This window comes from Fundulus heteroclitus, chromosome 13, assembly GCF_011125445.2.
Source record: "Fundulus heteroclitus isolate FHET01 chromosome 13, MU-UCD_Fhet_4.1, whole genome shotgun sequence".
Taxonomy (NCBI): Eukaryota; Metazoa; Chordata; class Actinopteri; order Cyprinodontiformes; family Fundulidae; genus Fundulus; species Fundulus heteroclitus.
Window position 1 is genome coordinate 1139770 of NC_046373.1, and position 21017 is coordinate 1160786.

Consider the following 21017-nt stretch of genomic DNA (forward strand, 5'->3'; position numbering starts at 1 on the left):
ACAGTCAGTGTTATCGTGATCAGCCTGAATTCTGTGAGCAGAGCTGTTTGTCGTGATTGTGTCATCAGCCAACGTCCGGACAGGCGGATGGTTTTTTCTTTTCTTACTGGAAGTCTGAATTTTTATCCCCCCAGAATCTTAGATCAGGACATTTTGAGAAGTTTTCACACTGACCTGAGAAATCTGTTTGTCTGATGGGTGCATGAAGTTCAACCACAGGTCTGATGGTTACAGTCAAAGAAAGAAGCCACACCACTAGCATTATCCACTGGATTTCCTGCTTTAACAATGATACGGTTAAACTAGGTGTATTGGCATTCCCTGATCTGAGCTCTGACTTTTTTTTTTTTCAATTCAATTTTATTTATATAGCGCCAATTCATGAAACATGTCATCTCGTTCCACTTTACAAAGTCAGAATCAATCAGATTATACAGATTGGTCAGATTATACAGATTGGTCAAAAAAATTTTCTATATAAAAGGGAACCAGTGGATTGCTTCAAAGTCTTCACAAGCAGCATTCACTCCTGAAGAAGTGTAGAGCTACAGGAAGAGTCGTCTGCATTGTACATGGCTTTGCAGCAATCCCTCATACTGAGCAAGCATGAAGCGACAGTGGAAAGAAAAACTTCCCATTAACGGGAAGGAAAACCTCCAGCAGAACCGGGCTCAGTATGAACGGTCATCTGCCTCGACCGACTGGGGTTACAGAAGACAGAACAGAGACACAACAAGAGAGACGAAAAAGCACAGAAGCACACATTGATCCAGTAATCTGTTCTACATTAAATGGTAAAAGTGGGTGATCCGTCTTCTCTGGATGATGTCACAGTTAACAGAACGTTTTTATTCACTTTTCATGGTGAATAGAAACTACCATGCTGATTTTGCCCCTGAGCATACTGTGGGTCAGTGTAAACGCTGAAGGGGATCAAACTTCCCGCAGCATTACACGGGCAAGTATGAGGAAGGACTTAAATGTTGTTTTCAAATGTACAAAAGATCTTAATGTGTTTTGTTGCATTTCAATAAATGTTGAAGATAAAGTATTTTACTATCATGGTAGAAGCAATGTTCTTTCTTTCAATATGACTATTTAGCTGGGGTGCGCGACTCCACTCCTCTAGAGCTACCATCCCTTGTCCAACACATCTGACTCAAATGGCTGAAATCCCTCGTCAGCGTGGTAATGATTCAGGTGTGTTGCAGAAGGAATGCATCTAAAAGTGGCCACAGGCTGATGACTGGACTTTGGCAGCCCTGTCTTAGAGGCACCTGGTCCGTATGAAAGGTCCTCTCCATCTTCTGTGATTGTGTCCCTTAGTCAGGAGTTGCCACAGCAGGTCATGACATCTTGGACCGAGACTTTTTGTTCCGGCGTATGCTCTCCCCGGTGCACACAGGATTCGGATCTGGGGACACCCTCTCAAAGACGTGGATGTCTCTCGCTACACCTCAGGGAGACTTCATCGTTCTGGCCTGTAGCACATTAAAATCATTTTGGAAATCCTGATTGACCTGAAACAGGAAAACTTTAGTTGGATATAATGTCAGCTATTGAGAGAAAACAACTGTTCTCATATAGTGTATTTTAAAAGAAATTTGTCTTTCAATGCATGCACAACACACGTTTCAGGTTATTCAATTGTAAAAATGTTTAACAATCATTCTTGATCGCATAAACTCAATATAAACTATACTGAAATTTGTGAAAATGTGAAAACTTTCAAGCAAGGCACCATAACCAAGAACTTTATGAACTGATAGCATTAAAGGCTGTTTAGTGTTTTCATTTCTTACCAAATAAATGCTGAACAGGATTAATGATTTCCATGAGGAAAGATGAAAGACGTGCAGAGGAAGCAGTAAGAGATGTTTTTGTACTTCATCAGTTCACCATGGAGTGGCAGCATTGGAATGACTAAGAACTAAATGCTGCACCAACTACAACTCACACTCAATAAAGACAATGAGAGGGGGGGGGGGGATCCACACTTTGCATAGAGTAAAAAGCCAAGAATATTATACATTTGGAGAAATATGGGCTTTTTTAAATCTATTTACAATATTCTCACCCTATCCTGGTTTCAATCTTTTTCTGTTAAGTGTACACTTTTAAGGGTTGTCACTGCTTAAACACTAATTTACACGATAAACTGATATTTAAACCCAACATCCAGCACTGGTGTACCTGGCTCCATTTTACCAACAGTGGCCCAACAACGGCCACTGGGGGCTAACGGACCTGACGCTGATTTGGAGGATTTCATGGACTGAAATAGCAGCCTCATGACGTTGCTGCTAACCCACCGCAGAGAACAGCGGCAGACAGATAAGATATGGCCAGCCGGTGAACTCTGCAGAGCCTGTGCTCGGTTCAGAGTGGCACGTTCGGCCTGCCAGTAGAGTCCATGAAGAGGCTAAAAACTAGAAGCAGGGAAATGGATAGCGCAGACCTGAGCATGCCCAGGGAAAGAAATTACAACTTAGTTCATCACTGCTGAACAGCGCCTATGTGAAGACGGAGGAGAATTTGCTGGGGGCATATTTCAAGCTGAGCTGCTCAGCAGAGCAGAAACTGAAGAGCTTGGAGTCATGATAGGAAGGATGTTAATGCATGTCAGGAGAGAAATGATCGGAATAAAAAAAAAAAAAAAAAGGCTGCTGTTTTTTTAATGATGTTCCAATGAGGGGCCAGATGTGGAACATAATGGACCATAAGCCCAAATATAAGCTGTCTTGCAGCCAGATGTGGCCTACACTGGGGCGGATATGGGTGGGGGGGGGGTGCAGTCAGCCTTCATCAGGGCCGAATAACAACGCATCAAAGAACAACTGTGTGTGTGTGTGTGTGTGTGTGTGTGTGTGTGTGAGGGAGAGAGAGAGAGATGATCAGAGCGAAGAGAGACAAAGGGACAGGAAAGCAGATACGGAGAGTGTTGGTTTCCTTCTGCAGAGCGCCACCTGTGGAGGGAAAGGATGGGTGACTCACTCTGGCCAAGCGCAGAATAGTCTGTCTCGCAGGGACTGGGCAGTAGGGGACCAGTCCACAACAGACAGCTGTCCGATTGGTTCCAGCACACATCTCTCTCCTCACAGTTCATACACACAGAAATCAGGCAGCGCTGCAGAGTCTGAAGGCAGCAGAACTCAAAGCAGGTCTGAAGATTTTTTCTCTTCCAACACTCATAGGTATTCATTCATTTATGCTTTGAAATTTGGGACTATCTACATAGTTAAGTATTTAGAAGCTGGAAGGCTTATTGGACTGTCAGTTTGGCCCAAAGCAGAATTTAACTTGGGGTCCATCAGCTACTACCGCAGCACTAAAAGTGTTCATTTAGTTAACACCCCTAGTATAAAAGTCTACTCCTAAATGGGACACATCATGCAAAATGCACTTTTTTAGCCCTTAAATCATTTTCTTGTGTACTTAGAGTCTCTAGGAGAGCAGAACAATCTGAATGTAGTCTGTCAGGGGCTGCATAGATATCTTTATGTTTTTTTATGGGTCATATTTCTCTACGTAGTCAGTTTGCTCTGTTCTCTGTTATTATGTTATTTGAACAATTACATCATATTTGCAGCTGAGATGCTAAACAAGGTCATGGACCTTTAGTTTACCAAGTGGCTCCTATAGAGTTAAAGAGACTGCAGCAAAATGAGTGGCTCTCAGACACATGTCAGAACAGGGGGGGAAAAATAGGCTCTTTGGGACAAAAATAACGAGGAGTTAAGACCAAAGCACTGAAGTTCCAGAAATTGACAGAAGCAGCGTATGAGAAAATGCATAAATTTAAGGCCTAAAATTCTAATGTAAAGACTTAACACTGTTTAAAACCCTGCAGAACTTCTGCGTCCAGGTTAATTTTTCTACGTTTGCATACATGCATTATTTAACAGCATATCGTCTCAATACACTGACTGCCATCACATGTTTTCATTTTCCAGCCTTAAACTGATAGCGTGGTGATCTTTGGTTCCTGGTGATAGTTTTTGTTAGGGTTTTTATTTGTTCCCCAAAGAGCAGTCTCGCTTTACAGCCCTGATTCCATTTCTTGTTGCCTTGCAGCTGCTCTGTGTTAGTCATTGTCTCCATGTGAATGGCCACCGGCTGCTTGCCTGTCCACCTCGCCAGATTATTGTCTCACTCCAGCATGCCATGCTGCCAGCCAATTGGACTCATACGGTGTATTACTTGGACTGCCTGCCAACTCCTGCCTGGAGCACATTGGAGGTTGTTTTGTAATTCTGTTTTTCAGTTAAGCTAAGATTTCTTTTCTTACCTGCCTGTCCTTCACGGGTCCCCACCTGCACGCTGTGCAAGAGAAATAACAACGGCAAGCGCTTTTGGTGAAGCCATGGTCCACAGCGACAAGCAAACACACTGCATTGTGAAATGTTTTTTTCCCCCTTTAAAGTTTTTTTTCTTCTTCCACATTTTGTCAAGTTGTCACCACAGGCTAAGATATATTTCACTTGGATTTTATGCGACGGACCCACTCGTCCAAATTCGCAAGCCAACCGCTTATTAAATACAGCTCATCCCTGTGTTGTTGAGTCTCAGAATACATCCAGCTGTTCTGTGTGGGCTCCAGGGGTTTATTAGAGAACATTAAGGAAGAAAGAGCCTCATGAAGACCAAGGAACACAGCAGACAAAGCAGGCATACAGTTATAAGAAACATTTGAAGCGGGGTTAGGTCAGATGACAATGTCACGAACTTTATACGTCTCACAGGACATGTTTCAGTCCCTCATTCAAAAATAGAAAGTGTTGCACACCTACAAACTTTCTAAGACATGGCAATCCCACTAAACTAGCAGGCAGAGGGAGGAGAGCAGTAATCAATGGGCGCAGTGGAAACTCTGGAGGAGCTGCAGAGATAAACAGCTCGGGTAGGAGAAGTTGCTCAACAAACCCGGGCTTAATGGAACAGCGGCTCAAAGAAAGCCACAGAAGCCTCATTCACAGGTTTGCCACGCCCCACGTAGGAGAATAGTGAACATCTGAGGTCAGATGAGATCCTACCACTGTGAAAAATGGTGGTAACGGCTTTGGTTGATTTTCTTCAGCGCAGAGAAAGAAGCTGGCCAGAGATAACAGGAAGACGGATGGAGCTAAACACAGAGCAGAGACTGAGGTCCAGCTTCCTGCATGACGACACACCTAAACATGCCGCCAGAGGTACCAGGGAATGGCCACAGGGGTTTAGATCACAACAAATTGGTCAGTTAGAATGGCCTAGTCAAAGTCTAGACCTGTATCTAGTTGAGGGTCTGTGGCAGGACCTTTCTGGCAATTTCTGTTCAAACTGAGCTGGAGCTTTTTTTTCATAGGAGAAGAAAATAAACATTTCAGCCTGCCTGGTGGAGTCATACTTGCCGCATTTAAACCATGTCATAAGTAAGTCCTATGTGAACAATGGCAGGTACAGATGTCAAAGTTCCCATATTTCTTAGAGGTAAACTGTATCATACCACGTGACAGATTCTTATTTATGATGTTCACGTGGACGCTTTAAGCCTCTGTTCTAAATAGGTCTAACTGGAGAATACTCCTGCAGATCAATGTGTTTACCCTGATTTGCCCTGAGTGTGTAGCGGTGATTACTGAAGCGTACAGCCACCCGGATCGAGAGATCAAACATAAACATGGATTCCCTTTTCTTGCCAGGAGACGAGTTCGATAGTAAAGCCTCGGGGCACACGATGTTTTATAATGATACTTGGTCAGCTCTCGTTTTTATGTCTCTAAAGGCAGATTTTTGTTTTTGTTCACCGTCTAAACCTGCAATGCATCCCGGTCTGAAGGTTAGGTGTCCGCTTGTTTCCTCACACATTAGAGCAGCGTAGACCGGAGCTGATCTGCGCTCTCTCCTTCCTGTAGTGGACACCGTGTAAACCAGGCTACGCAGTAGTCGGTCCGGTCCTGACAACAAACATTAATTTTATTATTCCATTTGAACTAGCTGGGAGGTAAGGTCCAGCTGGTGGTTTTTGCCTTCTCGGCCAGACTTTCACTGAAACAAAGCACAACAATCTCCTCGCAGTAATTAGCAGCCAATTAACTGCTGAATGCTCCACTGTGTGTCCGCTTTATGCACCAGCTGATTCCTGTTGCTGCCTGTGTGCGGTTAGATGTCGGGCTGGTAGTGTGCACAAGACACCTGCCTTCTGAAAGGGAAAGCAACGCAATTAGAGCTTAAGTTTAAAAAAAGCTACAGAAAACTTAACAATACGCTTCAGCTTCCCATGGAGAATTCAACTTTTTGTGTAATGAAACCAGTGTGGTTTCATTGGGCATAATTTAACTTAGTCATTAGACTGTGTTGTGTTTACTTCGCTAGTAAACACTCACAACAGCCAAATGACAAAAAAAATACTCTCTGATAAGAAAAAGTAATATTTTATATGTAAAAACTATGTAAAAAAAACTATGTAAACAAACCCCCCTACTTCAATCGAACTAGCACTCTATCTGCGAACACATCACTAGACCCAAGCCAGGTTGAAACACGATGCAAGGGGGTCTCCCAGACCTGGTAGCCCCATAGATCCGACAAAGCTGCTCAGCTGGGGCACTTCTGTCCGTATTGACTCCCCCAGCCATCCAAACATTGTAACCATGCCAGGCTCTATTAACACAGTCTGCTAGAACCCCAAACATCCCCTGGCAAGATGCACTCCACACTCATTCAGACTACACAGCCGAGGAATCAGACCTCAAAACACCCAGTGCAACCCCACTTACCCCCCGCGCCCCACCCATCTGGCTAAGATGGAGGGAAAAAAAACAAAAAAACTTCAGAGTGGACTAGCTGACATAAAATGAAACCCAACACCAGATAGCTGGTGCCGGTCTACCACCTGTTTGTTGTGTTAGCTCTAACCCCCAACAAGCTGTGCCAATGCATTATGTGTAGCCAATTTCTAACAATCATGTTTTACGTTCATGTGCATAGACTGCAAAACTGTAATGTGTCCCATGCAAATTAGTTTCTGATCTGATAAATCTAGCTTGTCCCTAACAATCTAAATGTTATTTATTTGTACCTTTTATCATGATCTTAACAGCGATATGTGCCCCGCTTGGTTCATATATTCTCAGCTATCCTTGGAGAGAGCAGCTGGAACGCTCGTTCTTAAATGTTATGATGTTCAAAGCAATGCCCAGAGTATACGTGACACAGGAACCTCTTGAGTGAGTTTTGATAGAACCAGACTCAAAATTTCAAAGTTACACGAAGGCTAGTAAAACGTGTTAGTGCTATGTTAGCACTTTAGCTAGGCGGTCTGCAAAAAAAAAAAAAAAAAAAAAAATCGAATTTTTGGTCAAGATACTTTGTTACAAACAAGGAATGTGACTTTCAAGTTTCAAGTGCTGACAGCATGCAAGCATTAGGTATTAATATATAAACTTCAGGGAAAATAAAACAAAGGATAAAAACAACAGTATGTCCATGTGTGTAAGTACAGAGCTTTTTGTGTGATTGTGCTAAAGACTTGGTCTGTTTTGCAGCCGAGTAGCTGACTACTCAGGCTGTAAGGCGGTCATTTTGTTCATTGGAGTGACAACCTGGGAGAAGAAACCGTGTCGGTTTTTTGCAAACAGTGCTCCATAGCACCTAAACAGTATGTGTGCAGGATGTGTGGGGTCTGCAGAGATGTTAGCTGCCCTTTTCTCGACCCTAACACTTTTCAAATCTTGTGTATAAAAAATCAACATAATGTCCATTTTTTTTTTTCATTAAATTAATGTAATTAATTACCCTTTTGATGATGTTCTAAATTATCGAGATGGTCCTGTACATGGATACTCCCTAATGAATACATCCCAATTAAAAAGCTTAGTAAAAGCTCTCGGTGAGGCTGTTCTGCTCATAATGATAAAGCCAAAGGTTTGCTCGGCAATAAGCAGTGAGACATAAAATTCATAACAGCAAAAAGAGTTTGTGTCACGACAGTAAAGTAAAAACGCACTGCAGCTTTCCTTGTTTACAGCATAACGCAGTTTTAGTAATTCATCAAGCAGGCAGCAAGTAAACCGAGATGTGACGCGGAGCACAGAAAGACGCCCTGTGTGAAGCAGAAGATGCAGATCTTCCAGTAAAACCTGAGGCCCAGTTCAGTCGTGCAGAGCATTTCCACCTGAGCGTTCAAACACATTCAGTCAGGACCCCACTGACCTCAGTAAGCCAAGGGGCGAGTATGTTTGCGTGCGCTCCCAGCACAGCACCATGCATCTGCTCGTTTGCGGAGGTTGTCGGCATGCGTGTGACAGCCCATCAGTCAAGATCGGGTCCCTGGTCTGCTGGGGGCAAAGCGCCTTTATTACCGGGTGACTCTCGAGGAAGGAGCATGGTGCGATGATGGAGCGAGGGGTGCTCCGTAGTATGTGTGTGGGTGTGCAAAAAAATGATGGATGCTCATTGAAGTGGTCATTCCTGGAGTGGCAGCTGGTCGCAACATCTGCTCAGATGGGGTTTAAAAGAAAAAAAAAACAGACCAATCTCTACTGGAGGAGTTAGCTCAAATTAAATCATTTAAGTACCATGTTTTAAGTCATTTAAAACATGGTACTTCACAGACCATGTTATTCTGGGAGAGGACTGGAATATGACTTGGAATGTATGGCTGGACAGGTGGCCTCCAAGATTAGGAAAACAATATAAATCTTTGATAAATACTTTCATGACAGATGACCTCAGTGATGTTTGGAGAAGAACGAACCCAGTTTGCACTGAATATTTAGTGCAAATGATAAAACCCAAGGCAGGTCTAGATCAGACTATTGGTTAATAAGAGATTACCTAAAAATCTGCAATCTCTAAACACCAGTGTCCGACCACTGCTATGTAAACCTAATGGGACCTAGTATAAACACACAAAAGCTATTGCAAATTTAATGCCAGCTTATTAGACAATGAGGAAAATTGTTATAGGATAAAAAAATGGAAGTTGAAGCTAATAGCTCAATTGTAGATGATATAAATAGAATTTTTAAAAAATATATAAAATATGATTGCATGCTATATATTTCAGCAAAGAAAAACAGTACGAGTGATTTGTTTAGAGGAATTTATCAAATTTGTAATTCTTCTGATGCAATTTTCCCAATATTAACTGAACTAAAAGCTAAAGTAAGTGCTTTATATTTGCAAAGGGTGGAATCTGGAATTGTACCCGGTAATTCACACAACACAGAATGAACGTTTAAAACGTTTATTGAGGAAGTAGGTGTAGCTGGAGTGGGAAACTTCTGGAAATGGGACTGGCAGCACTGCGGGGGACAGAGACAGGTTAGTGGCTGATAGATTAACCAGGAGAGTACTTCCATGAAGCCACTAACCCTAATTGGAGCTGTAACGGACGCTGAATCCAATAAGGAATGTTCCCTCCAGAAGTGGTCCGGCGATGTGTGGAAATTGGACAGGCAGAGTGACAGGTGGGTAAATCCAGCAGGGTGTGTCCAGAGTCTAATTCCAGGTCCAAACATCCAGTTGTGTGACAGACAGAAGTACAGGCGGGCTAGGCTGAGAGGCAGAGTCAGGCAACAGGCAAGGGTCTATGTATAAGGAGCTTTTTATTTATTTATTTCTATGGCTACTCCACTCACTTTTCAACTGACAACTCCAATTATCTCTTTGAGAAAATCCAAAACGAGATTCCGCAAATTGATGAATCCTTTAAAAATCTGTGTGAGTCAGACCAGAGGAACTAGAGACAGTGGTCATTAAAATGCACTTAGATAGATCACCAGGTAGTGAAGGTCTGACAACTCATTATTGTCATTTTTTTATTGCAAATCTTCTATTTAGAGCCATAAATACATGTATAATGAGTAAGATGTTGACTCCTACTATGAAAGGAGAAGGTTTAATTTCCAAATGAATTAACAAGCAATCTTAGGCCAATTACTTTGTTGAACACAGATTATAAAATCCTCTCTGGAGTTGTTGTTGCAAGATTAAAAGAAGGGATCTTAACAATAATTAGTGAAACACACTATGGTAAACATTATTCTAAAAGAGAAATTAGTATCTAAATTAGGTTAAAAGAAACCTTGCTCAGCAAGTCTGTACTTTGATTGACAAACTTGATTTGCTATAGACCTCTGTGTTTGTGTTATGCCTTTTATGTCCTTTCTTCTAGCTCTCTTTTTATGTACTTTGAACATATATACCTCAACCTGTGTAACTCAATTGATTCTCTGTATTAATATTGTTGCCCTGTTTTTGGGTGGATACTTGGATACTGATGTTCAAAATAAAGGCTTTGGGAAAAAAAAAATTGTTCGAAAAAAATAAAAGAGCTTGAAATTGTTGCTTACTCAGTGATGTTTCAACCGTAATTAGAACATTGAACAAGTCCAGCCTGGCCGCTCGGAAGACAAACAAACTCTTAAAATACTGCTTGGTTTACTATTTTTGTATTTAGCAAAGATGAAAGTACTTCATCTTCTGTGTTTTTTAGGGGAATTTGATAACTCTACATGCCAGAATGGTTATATTCTGAATAAAGGCAGGTGCATATACACGCACATTATGAATGTGTGCCAATATAAACAGTACAATCTGATTAGCTAATCTGAAAACATTTTTATCCGATCGTGAAATTTTTTGCATGTAAATATAACTAGTGTGTTGATGTATTTATAATTGCACAGAGACTTGAGAGAGAGAGAGAGAGTTACAGGTTTCTGTGGCGGCCAACCTGAAGGTAGGTAAACTGTTTATGTCCAGGATGTGTGGGTTCTGTACAATTTTTTAGCAGTCTAATTCCTGACCCTAGACCTGTAGAAGTGGATAGAGGGAAGGTCAATCCTGATGATCCCCTCTGGAGACTTAATTGTTATTTGTAGTGTGTTTTTTTTTTTGTTTGTTTCAGCATTTATAAAACACTGGTTTTATTCTTTTGTTCTTTTGAGTCAGTTTTTAACATTGGGTTTTATTGCTTGGTATGGTAAATAGTTTTTCTATCATAAATTCTGTTCATTCAGTTCCAAATTTGCCTGCAAAATTGGCAGTCAACAGCGCCCCCTAACTGATATCTGGAACAGACAGAGAAAAAGGCAAGAATCGTCCCTTTAGAGGAATTTGTACTTTTTTCCTCAGGTTGAAGGAACAGATTGACATGTATAAGATGCAATCGGTATAAACATTTTGTTTTTGTCCCAAGTGCAATTAAAGCTCTTAATCAAGCTTGCTACATTTAAGAATGTTTAAAGTTTTTATTTTTAACTCATTTATGTTAATTGTGGTGATTGTTTTGACATGTGTGGGTTATGCTTAGAATGTCTTTGACTGCTGCTGTGCACCAAATGTTCCTTTTATAGGACAATAAATAACTGAACTATGTTGTGAATGAACCAAAACACTCAGGATAGACATCAGGTTAATCACATTCACTCTTCTTGCTGTGTGCGAATGCCAGAAAGCTGAATCTGAAATGAAAGTTGGTTCAACAAAGTATTAACTTAAGGCTGTTTACATTACGTTAATATATATTATAGGATGTATTTCTAAATTTAAAAAGCCTAGTTTCTTTTCTGCTGAATTTTCTGTAGAAACACCCCTGTGAGCTCCCACTTACATTGTTTTTGAATTGTATATCATCTGTGTGCTCACCAGCTGTTTAATGACTGATTCTAGTGTGTGTGTGTGTGTGTGTGTGTGTGTGTGTGTGTGTGTGTGTTCTTACAGTTTTATAGATACAAGTGGCTTTCATTATAATTGTAACATGAGAAGAATGGGCTTGTTTACTTCATGACTGGAGAGTAAGGTTCTTGTTATCTTTATGTCCAGAATTGAAGAGTTGTTCAAAAATTCACGGCTACATTCTTAAAATATGAGTTTCTATGATCTATCTGCTCTAATCTGCAATTTTATATGCAATCCAAGTTGGAACATTTTCTGTGGTCTTTCCTCAAATGCTTGAATTCTTGCAAACCTTCTTGAAATCCTAGTAGCACTAAAATCACAAAAAGTAGTGCCGTGTGAGACAGAAGAAGGTATTCATGTCTGAATGTAGACATAAAATAGAGACACAAGTGAAAACGGTTGATCTATTGAGAAAGGAAGCCTTTCTTCTGATAGGCTAGGTGATGGTAATGGACTAGACATTCAGGTGAGTTCAACAACTGAACTTTTCTTGTTACTAAGCAAAGCAGAAGGAGTTGTCAAAGGCTTTCAGATAACACCTGGCTATGTTTTCACCCCGGTCTCTGCACAGCATGCTGTGGAAACATATGTGTTTCAGCACACTCAGGCTTTATTTCTTCCAAAAATAAACACAGTTTCAAACATCCAGGAAGATTTTCTGCATAAAATGTTGAGCAGTAAAAATGCTCCATTTATGGCTCAAAAAATTAAAAGTTTATAGTTTGATTAAAATCATTTACATTCAAATCATTCAAAAAAGAAGACATGTCAAAGGACAGCCATCATGTCTAGAAGGGACATATGCAGCTGGATACTCTCTTGGCTTCTGGCAGCAGTGGAGAAATGTGTCTGTGTATTTTGTCCATCAAGGACATCGAAGACATAATTGGATTTATGATAAAAGGATTTCTGCTTCTTTGAGCTGGTGGTTACTGTCATGGTTTAGGTTTTGTCTGCCTTTAGTGTGCTATTCACTCAGCCCTCCCTCGCTCTGCTCCAGACACTAATTAGCCTTAACTCCCCGTCACCTGTCAGGCAGCAATTAACCCTGATCTGCCATCACCTGTTTCCACCGCTTTATAAGACTCACCTCTTTCTGTTCCCGTCGCCGGTCCATAGCGTTCACTCCCGCTCAGTCTCTGCCAGTATTCCTGTCAGCTCCGTTTTTGTTACCGTCAGCCTGAAGACTCCTTTTAACCTGGTTTTTGTTACAGTCAGCCCATAGACTTTCCGTCAGTTTGTTTTCTCCAGTACACGGCTCTGATGTTCAGCTCTCCAGTGCACGGCTCAGACGTTCTGCTCTCCAGTGCACGGCTCTGATGTCCTGCTCTCCAGTGCACGGCTCTGATGTTCAGCTCTCCACTGCACGGCTCAGACGTTCTGCTTTCCAGTACACGGTTCAGACGTTCTGCTCTCCACTGCACGGCTCTGATGTTCAGCTCTCCACTGCACGGTTCAGACGTTCTGCTCCCTAGTGCTCGGCTCGGATGCTCTGCTCTCCAGTGTTCGGCTCAGAGGTTCTGCTCTCAAGTCCACGGCTCCAGAGTTCCTCCCGGTCAGTCTCTCCACACGCCTCCTGCCGGCCAGCTTCTACACCCTACACCTCCGTCTGTTGAAAGACTCTGGTCTCATCATCCATCTTCCACACCATTCAATAAAACTCACTCATAATAAACTGACTCTGTGTGTGCGTGCTGTGTCCGGGTTCATCCCAGAAAAATATCCTAACAGTTACCTGGGGCGTATATAATAATTTGGAAAATCTCTGCAGCTGTTCTGGTGAGGCTGCCGGGAATGTGTGAGGGGTTAAGCTGGGCTGTGAATGCCCAGACACAAATGTTTTGTGAGCAAAACCTTGCATAGTATCGCAGGCAGTAGTCTGAACTCAATGGTGATGGAATATGGTAAATGGCTTTTACTTATATAGCGCTTTTAACCAGTCCGACGACCCCAAAGTACTTTACACTACAATCAGTCATTCACACATTAACACCCTGACGGTGGTGAGCGATGTTTGTAGCCACAGCTGGCCTGGGGGGGGGACTGACAGAGGCGAGGCTGCCATATATCGGCTTACCACCACCAGCAGGCAATTCGGGGGAAGTGTTTTGCCCAAGGACACAACGACCGGGACCGAACCGGCAAACTGCCAATTGCTGGACAAACTCCCTAACTCCTGCGCCACCGTTTCCTCCAAGAATAGATCTTGGAGGAGTTCTGACCTTGGCTTGGTCAAAAGGACAACATATTTGGATGTATAGGACTTGCCACTGAGACATGCTAGAAAGACTTTAAGGCAGACTGTAAATTCCACAGTCAGCCTGCGGCAAAATAATTTGTCGCTATCTGAACTGGGTCATCCGATGCCGGCCTTGAAGGCTGGAAATCTCAAACTCTCCTGGTTGTTATGTAAAGGAGACGCTCTGCCCTCGCCACCTGCTCTTCCATGACACCTGTGACCTGAAACCCACCACCTATCCACACCTGTTATGCTTCATGATGTTGTCTGTATGTGCTGAGGGTATTTCTTGCATCCTCATACTGTCCCTTGTTGAGAGACCGTGCGAGAAATGCACCCCCCTCAATCATCCCAATGTATTAATTTCTCTATTCTGCAAAAAGGCAGTGCGTTGTGGCAGCAGCCTCAGTCATCTGTCTACCCAAGAAATCCAGGGAAATCAGGAATGATATCTGTGGACCTCCTTTCAGCATAGTTTCCAGATGCCTGAAGATGCCATGTTTATCTGTCCAAACAATTAGTTCCAGGTCTTAGCAACATGGGATGTCCAGCTACCACATTGTTCAGAGACTGTGTCTTGAAGACAAAAAATGTGTTGGTGTGTGTCCAAAACAAAACCAAATGACCTCGTGAAGGTTGTGGCTTATACTGGTACAAGTGTCATTACACACAGTGAAACAAGTCCTTTTACTGAACGACAACTCAGTGAAGAAGGAGCCACTGACCCAATAGCAACATCTAAACCAGGTTTCCTTTTGCCAGTGTATTTAGGGACAAATACATTAAACTTTGGACACATTTCCTGTGGACTGATGAAGCATATACTGTATCTAAGGAACAGGCAGTTTGTCTACAGGGGAACATTACAACTTAAGAACTCGCTAAAAACACACACAACCAAGATCGATAGGAATTGCTAAGAACAGCATTGTAGTCCCAATGGAGGTAAGGACTGCAAAGATCATCAGTGCCAGCCTGCCCTCCATTTAGGACTTGTACATTTCTGAAGTCAGGAAACTGGCAAGAAACATCACTGCAGATTCATATGACCCTGGCCACAACATGTTCCAATTTCTCCCCTCTGGTCGACGCTACAGAACACTGTACGCCAAACCATTAGACTTTGGAACAACTTTTTCACACAGGCCATTACTCTAACTCTGCCAAAAAAGGTGTTGTATATTTCTATTGTAATATTGTATATACTGTACACCAAATCCATTTATGGACGTGGCTAATGTGTGTACATCCAATTAAAATTGTCTGGCAGATAAATTTAGTGAAGGAGGAGCACTGTGAGGTGAAGGCGTGTTGTTTACGTACGTCTAAAATGACAAGTTTTCTTTCTAAGACGGAAAATAATGAGATCCTTGACCCACCCAAAGTTGCTTTATCCATGAGCTCTTAAAGATGTAAAATTTATCAATTATTCACCGGTATAAAACTAAGTCCAGTGATGATATAGAAAACAAGCTCCGCTTCTGAGTAGGCAGTGGTCATGTAAATCCTTTGTCCAGTTATCATGCTCATGTGGATCAATCCCTCTGATCCTAGAGACGTTTTCGAGATAGTGAATCTTCAGAACAGGGTCTAGCTTGTCTTGGTTAGACTTAGACTTAGACTTAGACTTTCTTTATTGTCATTTTGTATACACAGAGTGCATACAGAACGAAATTTCGTTTTCACACAGCTCAGAAAGATTGCAGTAACTCTACAGAATACCTGACAGTGAATTACAGTACAGGATAAAGTGCAGTGATAAATCGCAGTCACTTACAGGATAAGTTTCAATTGACTTCCGGATAAAGTGCAGCAGTGAACAGTAGGCAGATGAAAATGTAAACAATGTAAAACAAATGTAAACAAATATGCAGTAAGGTGCAGCAGTGATTTAAAAGTAGACAGTTGCATTGTAAACAGTTTTGCAGTACGTTTCTGGGTAAGGTGCAGCAGCAGTTTTGCAGGATACGATACAAATGTGCAAATGTGCAAATCAGCGAGTCGAGTGTGGTACACAGTCCGTTTTTATACTTCAGCAGTTTAGCAGTTCAACAGTCTGATGGCAGCAGGGAAAAAGCTTTTGCAGAACCTGGTGGACCTGCAGCGGATGCTGCGGAACCTCTTTCCAGAGGGCAGCAGGGAGAATAGTCTGAGGGTTACAGGGTTACAGTCCATTGCTTATCTCTTTAGTACAATCAATCTTTCAAGCACTTTGCACCTCTATCTCTCACTGCACGACATCCGACTTAGCAATGTAAACACAAGAAAATGGCGACCCCATCCCACAATGCATTGCAAAAATCACATGCCAATTCAACACCCACTGTCTCAATTCATCTGCTTGTTTATAGTCTGTTCATGAGTTTTTATACTGTAGACTGTTTGATTTTTATCACTGCACTATTGTGTTATTGTATTATTGTATAAGTAAGCATATTGTAAACATTATACAATCCAGTATGATATTCCTTGTTCATGTAAACACATCACTGGCAAATGATTCTGATTATTAAATGCAACTCAGCTGGATAACAGTACACAATCACTGTGTTTAGTTGTATGTCTACAAACCAACAGTGGAATAATTGTTGAGACATAGCAGTCCGCAAAAGCTAACCACTAGTTTGCCTTTATTATCACAGAGTAGTTAATTCTTAACAGGTTTTACTTACAGTATACCATGAACAATCTAAGTATGCTATCTCTACATAGCACTAAATCATTTGTAACTGATAGAAAATAAAGTAATGACAATGTTGGCAAAATCTAAAAATAAATAGTGCAGAATGTAGTCCAACCATGTGCCAAGATTGCAGGCTATTAATTGCAGCTTTTGCACAAATAAAGGATCCTGATCTAATCATGGCTGGACCTCACAGGTGTCGAACAACAGTGAATGTGTGAGTGCTGAGTGTGTACATCAGTCAGATAGCGCTGACCGACTGTTCCTCGAGGGTCAAACGGGAAATCCATTATATCAGTCTCCTCAGATCAAGTCACACACAGAGATTAATGTGGCTAATGTGTGTACATTAAAGGCTATTACTGGAAATGTTATCTTTTTTCATATGCAGTGCCTCTAGTAGCCCACCCAAGCTGCTGCGACACCTTTTTTTTGAAAATTCAGAGTGCTTTAAATCACCGATGGGCAGCCAACCCATTCCAGCAGCACTGAAGCAAAATCCCCATTTAAGTGACAGCAGCAAGGGAGGAGAGAAAGTCAGTGCTGTCCAAAACTCACACCCATGTTGAAAAGCAAAGCAAATAATTGGCTAGAGTTATACATCAACGTCGCAGTAGACAACACCAGATGGTATATTTCTCTTTTTTCTCAGTTAAAAGGTGTTAATTGACTCCATACTAATTCAAGTTGTCTTTCACATTTGTTTCAAACCAGAAGCTCATACATGGCATCAAACACAGAATGCTGCATCAGTTTTTTTTTTTTTTTTTTTTGCTTTCGTTATCTCCAGTTTTCAAGTTGACAGTTTTCTCTTCACATGAGGCACAAGATTCTGCCAATTCTGTCCAACTGAATTCTAAGACAACAGGTGTTATTGCGACAAAAATGTATTATTATTAGTAAATGAACATGTCTTCAGAATTAAATATGGTTCAATGGTCACACAGTAGATTATCACATTCACTCACTCACAAAAAAATAAAATAAAAAATAATAATAATAACTTCTCTGATGTCTGTTGTAAATAAGATTTCCGAAAAGGAAAAATAAAGAAATAAGAATAACAATACCTGAAGAAAACTAAGCATGTGAACCAGTCTCAAACCAAAGATCAACATTGTAATTCTTGTGATAATATGCAAACAACAGTTCCACATTTCATTTTGATCATATACATATCCACAGATGTATGCTGAGGTGACAAAATAACCAATAAAAGCAGTTTAGGGAGAAAACCTATTAGAGGCTGTAAAAGGCTTAAGTCTGTGGGATAGGTTCACCTTCAAGAAGGAAAACTGTACTGCACAGGCAGCCGGAGCTACAATGGAAGGAAGTAATGGAGTATATTAATGTGTCAGGAAGGCTTAATATAAGGTCACACCTGGATCCCACTCTGGCCAGAGATAAAAGCTGCTTTTAACAGACACTCTCCAGGCAACTGTCTAGCTATTTTGGAAACAAGAATGTGCAAAAACAACCTAAATCTTAACATGTGCAAGCAGATAATCTCCAAATAGATTAGCAGCTTTAATTGCACGGGAGCATCAATCTATGAATCTATGAAGCAAAACATTTCATATTTGTATTTGCAAACACTATGAAACTATGTCTTACTGAAGACACAAAGGGTTTGAATACTTTTACAAGGCACTGTAGTTCATTTCAGCCCTGCAGTCTGTGGTTACTCCTGTTGTCTACGATTACCCAGCCTGTGTCTGTGGGGCTAATTGCTGTCACAGGTGAATGCTAACAGCCTGTTTATGGTCTAATATCTCTACCTTACTGTAGAAAATGATGTTCAGAGGAGAACTGGTATTAAAATATCGAGCTGTCTATGGAGTGCAGTTCTCTTGCTTTCACAAACCCTCATTGACTCAATGAAGAAGCCAGAACTGAGAGCATTGGCTTTGACTGCAATCTGTAAATCTCTGCTCTGGTGGGGGCTCTGCTGGAATAGAACATGTGAGCAGAGCTCCTCACATGTTCTATTCCGTTTGATTTTTCTCTGCAATGTTGCTTGGAGAGCCTGTGCAGCCTGAGATGGAAAACAGAGAATAGTTCACACAGTCCACCCTCTGGTGGGCCTCTAACCAATCAGACAGTTGCACTGAATGTACTCTTGATTTCTGCCCATCTATGCATCAAATCAGTTTGATTGTGGAACTTCTTGTCCAATTCAATTGGACAAGAATTTAAGCTCTACGTTTGCAGCACTATGATATGGAGGTGAGCCGGGGTCGATTGTTTTCGTGTGCTGTGTGCTCATCTTTATTCAGGGAACACCCCACAGGCTAGGATATCGGGGGAAGACAATCCAAACATGTTGAATATCTCCGATTTGTCTGACTTCAAGCAAAAAGGAACCTTTTTTATGTAACCAGTTGTGTGAACATTGAATTTAATGAAGTCGATACAATCTGTTTTCTATGTAGTCTTATTCAGAGTGTAGAGTGGATTGCAGGACCTAGTGCCTCTTTTCAGAACTCGATGGGAGAGAGGTGCGGTACAACTAGAACAGGTTGCTAGTTTAATACCCATGCAGAGACACAATTTGGAACGGCCAGTTGACCTGATTTGCATCTTGGTGGTTTGAGACAGCGAAGTACCCTGAGCATAAGCATGAGGAGAATAAAGTCCACAGAGAAAGGCCCTAGCAGGGATTCTAACTCAGAATGTTCTTGCTGCAGCACCACAGAGAGAACAGGTGCTGTTATTTCTAGTTCAGCCTGGACCAGAAATTAACAAGAAAAAAGAAAGACTATTAGTTCCTGATTAGTTCTCAATGCATTCTCTAGTAGTTAATCAAATTCTGTGTACCTTATTGTAAAGTGTTACCAACAGCCTCATACTTTAATAAGAACTTTTTTAAACAGCTGGAATTGGATGAAAGAATATATGCCAAATAAATGAATTTAACTGTACAAAATATTAGTAATAGTTCTGCAGTTATATTTTCAGATAGGGCCAGGTTGGTTTAGATAGCTCCCCTCTCCCCCTTATTAGATGAAATCATCATCTGAAACTGCTTTGTAGTCTGTAGTCAGACTTGATCTGATATTAAAAATCCATTTGATGAGTTGAAACATTTCAGTGTAAAAAAAACCCTGGTAAATTCAAATAAAACCGTAAGAGAGAAACAAAATGTGTTCATGTCATTGTCAGTGTTGGTTTGCTCTGGTTACTTCGTTAGTTTTGGTCCATGAGGCAGACACCCTGTCTACTTTTAAGACTAATCTTAAAACTTTCCTTTTTGACAAAGCTTATAACTAGAGTGGCTCATGTTACCCTGAGCTATCTCTATAGTTATGCTGCTATAGGCTTAGGCTACTGGAGGACATCAGGACCTATTTTTCTCACTCTACTGATTTCTACTGTTCTCCAGTTTTGCATTGCATTGCATTGAAATGACTGTTGTCATTTCAGCTTTTAACTTTCTGTTCTCTCTCTTTTTTCTTCATAGAAGGTACACCTGGTCTGGCATTCTGTTAACTGTGACATCATCCAGGGAAGACAGATCACTCGCTATTACCTTCTAATGTAGAACAGATTACTAGATCAATGTGTGCTTCTGTGCTTTTCTGTCTCTCTTGTTGTGTCTCTGCTCTGTCTTCTGTAACCCCAGTCGGTCGAGGCAGATGACCGTTCATACTGAGCCTGGTTCTGCTGGAGGTTTTCCTTCCCGTTAATGGGTTGTTTTTCTTCCCACTGTCGCTTCATGCTTGCTTAGTATGAGGGATTGCAGCAAAGCCATGTACAATGCAGACGACTCTCCCTGTAGCTCTACGCTTCTCCAGGAGTGAATGCTGCTTGTCGGGACTTTGATGCAATCAACTGGTTTCCTTATATAGGACATGTTTGACCAATCTGTATAATCTGACCCAATCTGTATAATATGATTAAATTTGACTTTGTAAAGTGCTTTGAGATGACATGTTTCATGATTTGGCGCTATATAAATAAAATTTAATTCAATTAAATTACTTAGCAGGTAGAAAGCCAACGTTATCTTAAGTGAGCTGAAGGCATTGACACAAGCCACTGACTTTATTACACAGCATTATTTTAACATTTTACCACTTCTCATTTCATCCTGTGAAAGAGATTCAGGGAAGTCTGATGAGGCTACAGTATGGATAAAAAATGTCTGTCTGTGAGGAATGATCAGGCTCCATCTAGTCTCACTAGATGGTGGGTGGGGCCGTGAGACTTAGATTTTAGTTCCAACAGCATAAACCCAGCATTAAAAAAACCCAGCAGTTTGTGTGTGGACAATATTCAACACAGCAACTTTGACAGACGACTTCTTTTTACAGACCCAGTTACCTTGTGTCACCTCTGTGATTTCATTTTCTTTCTGCATGTACTAATTTCAGAAAGATAAATCATTATCCACAGTTCAGCAAAGAACATGTTTCTTCTTTTGCTCCCTGG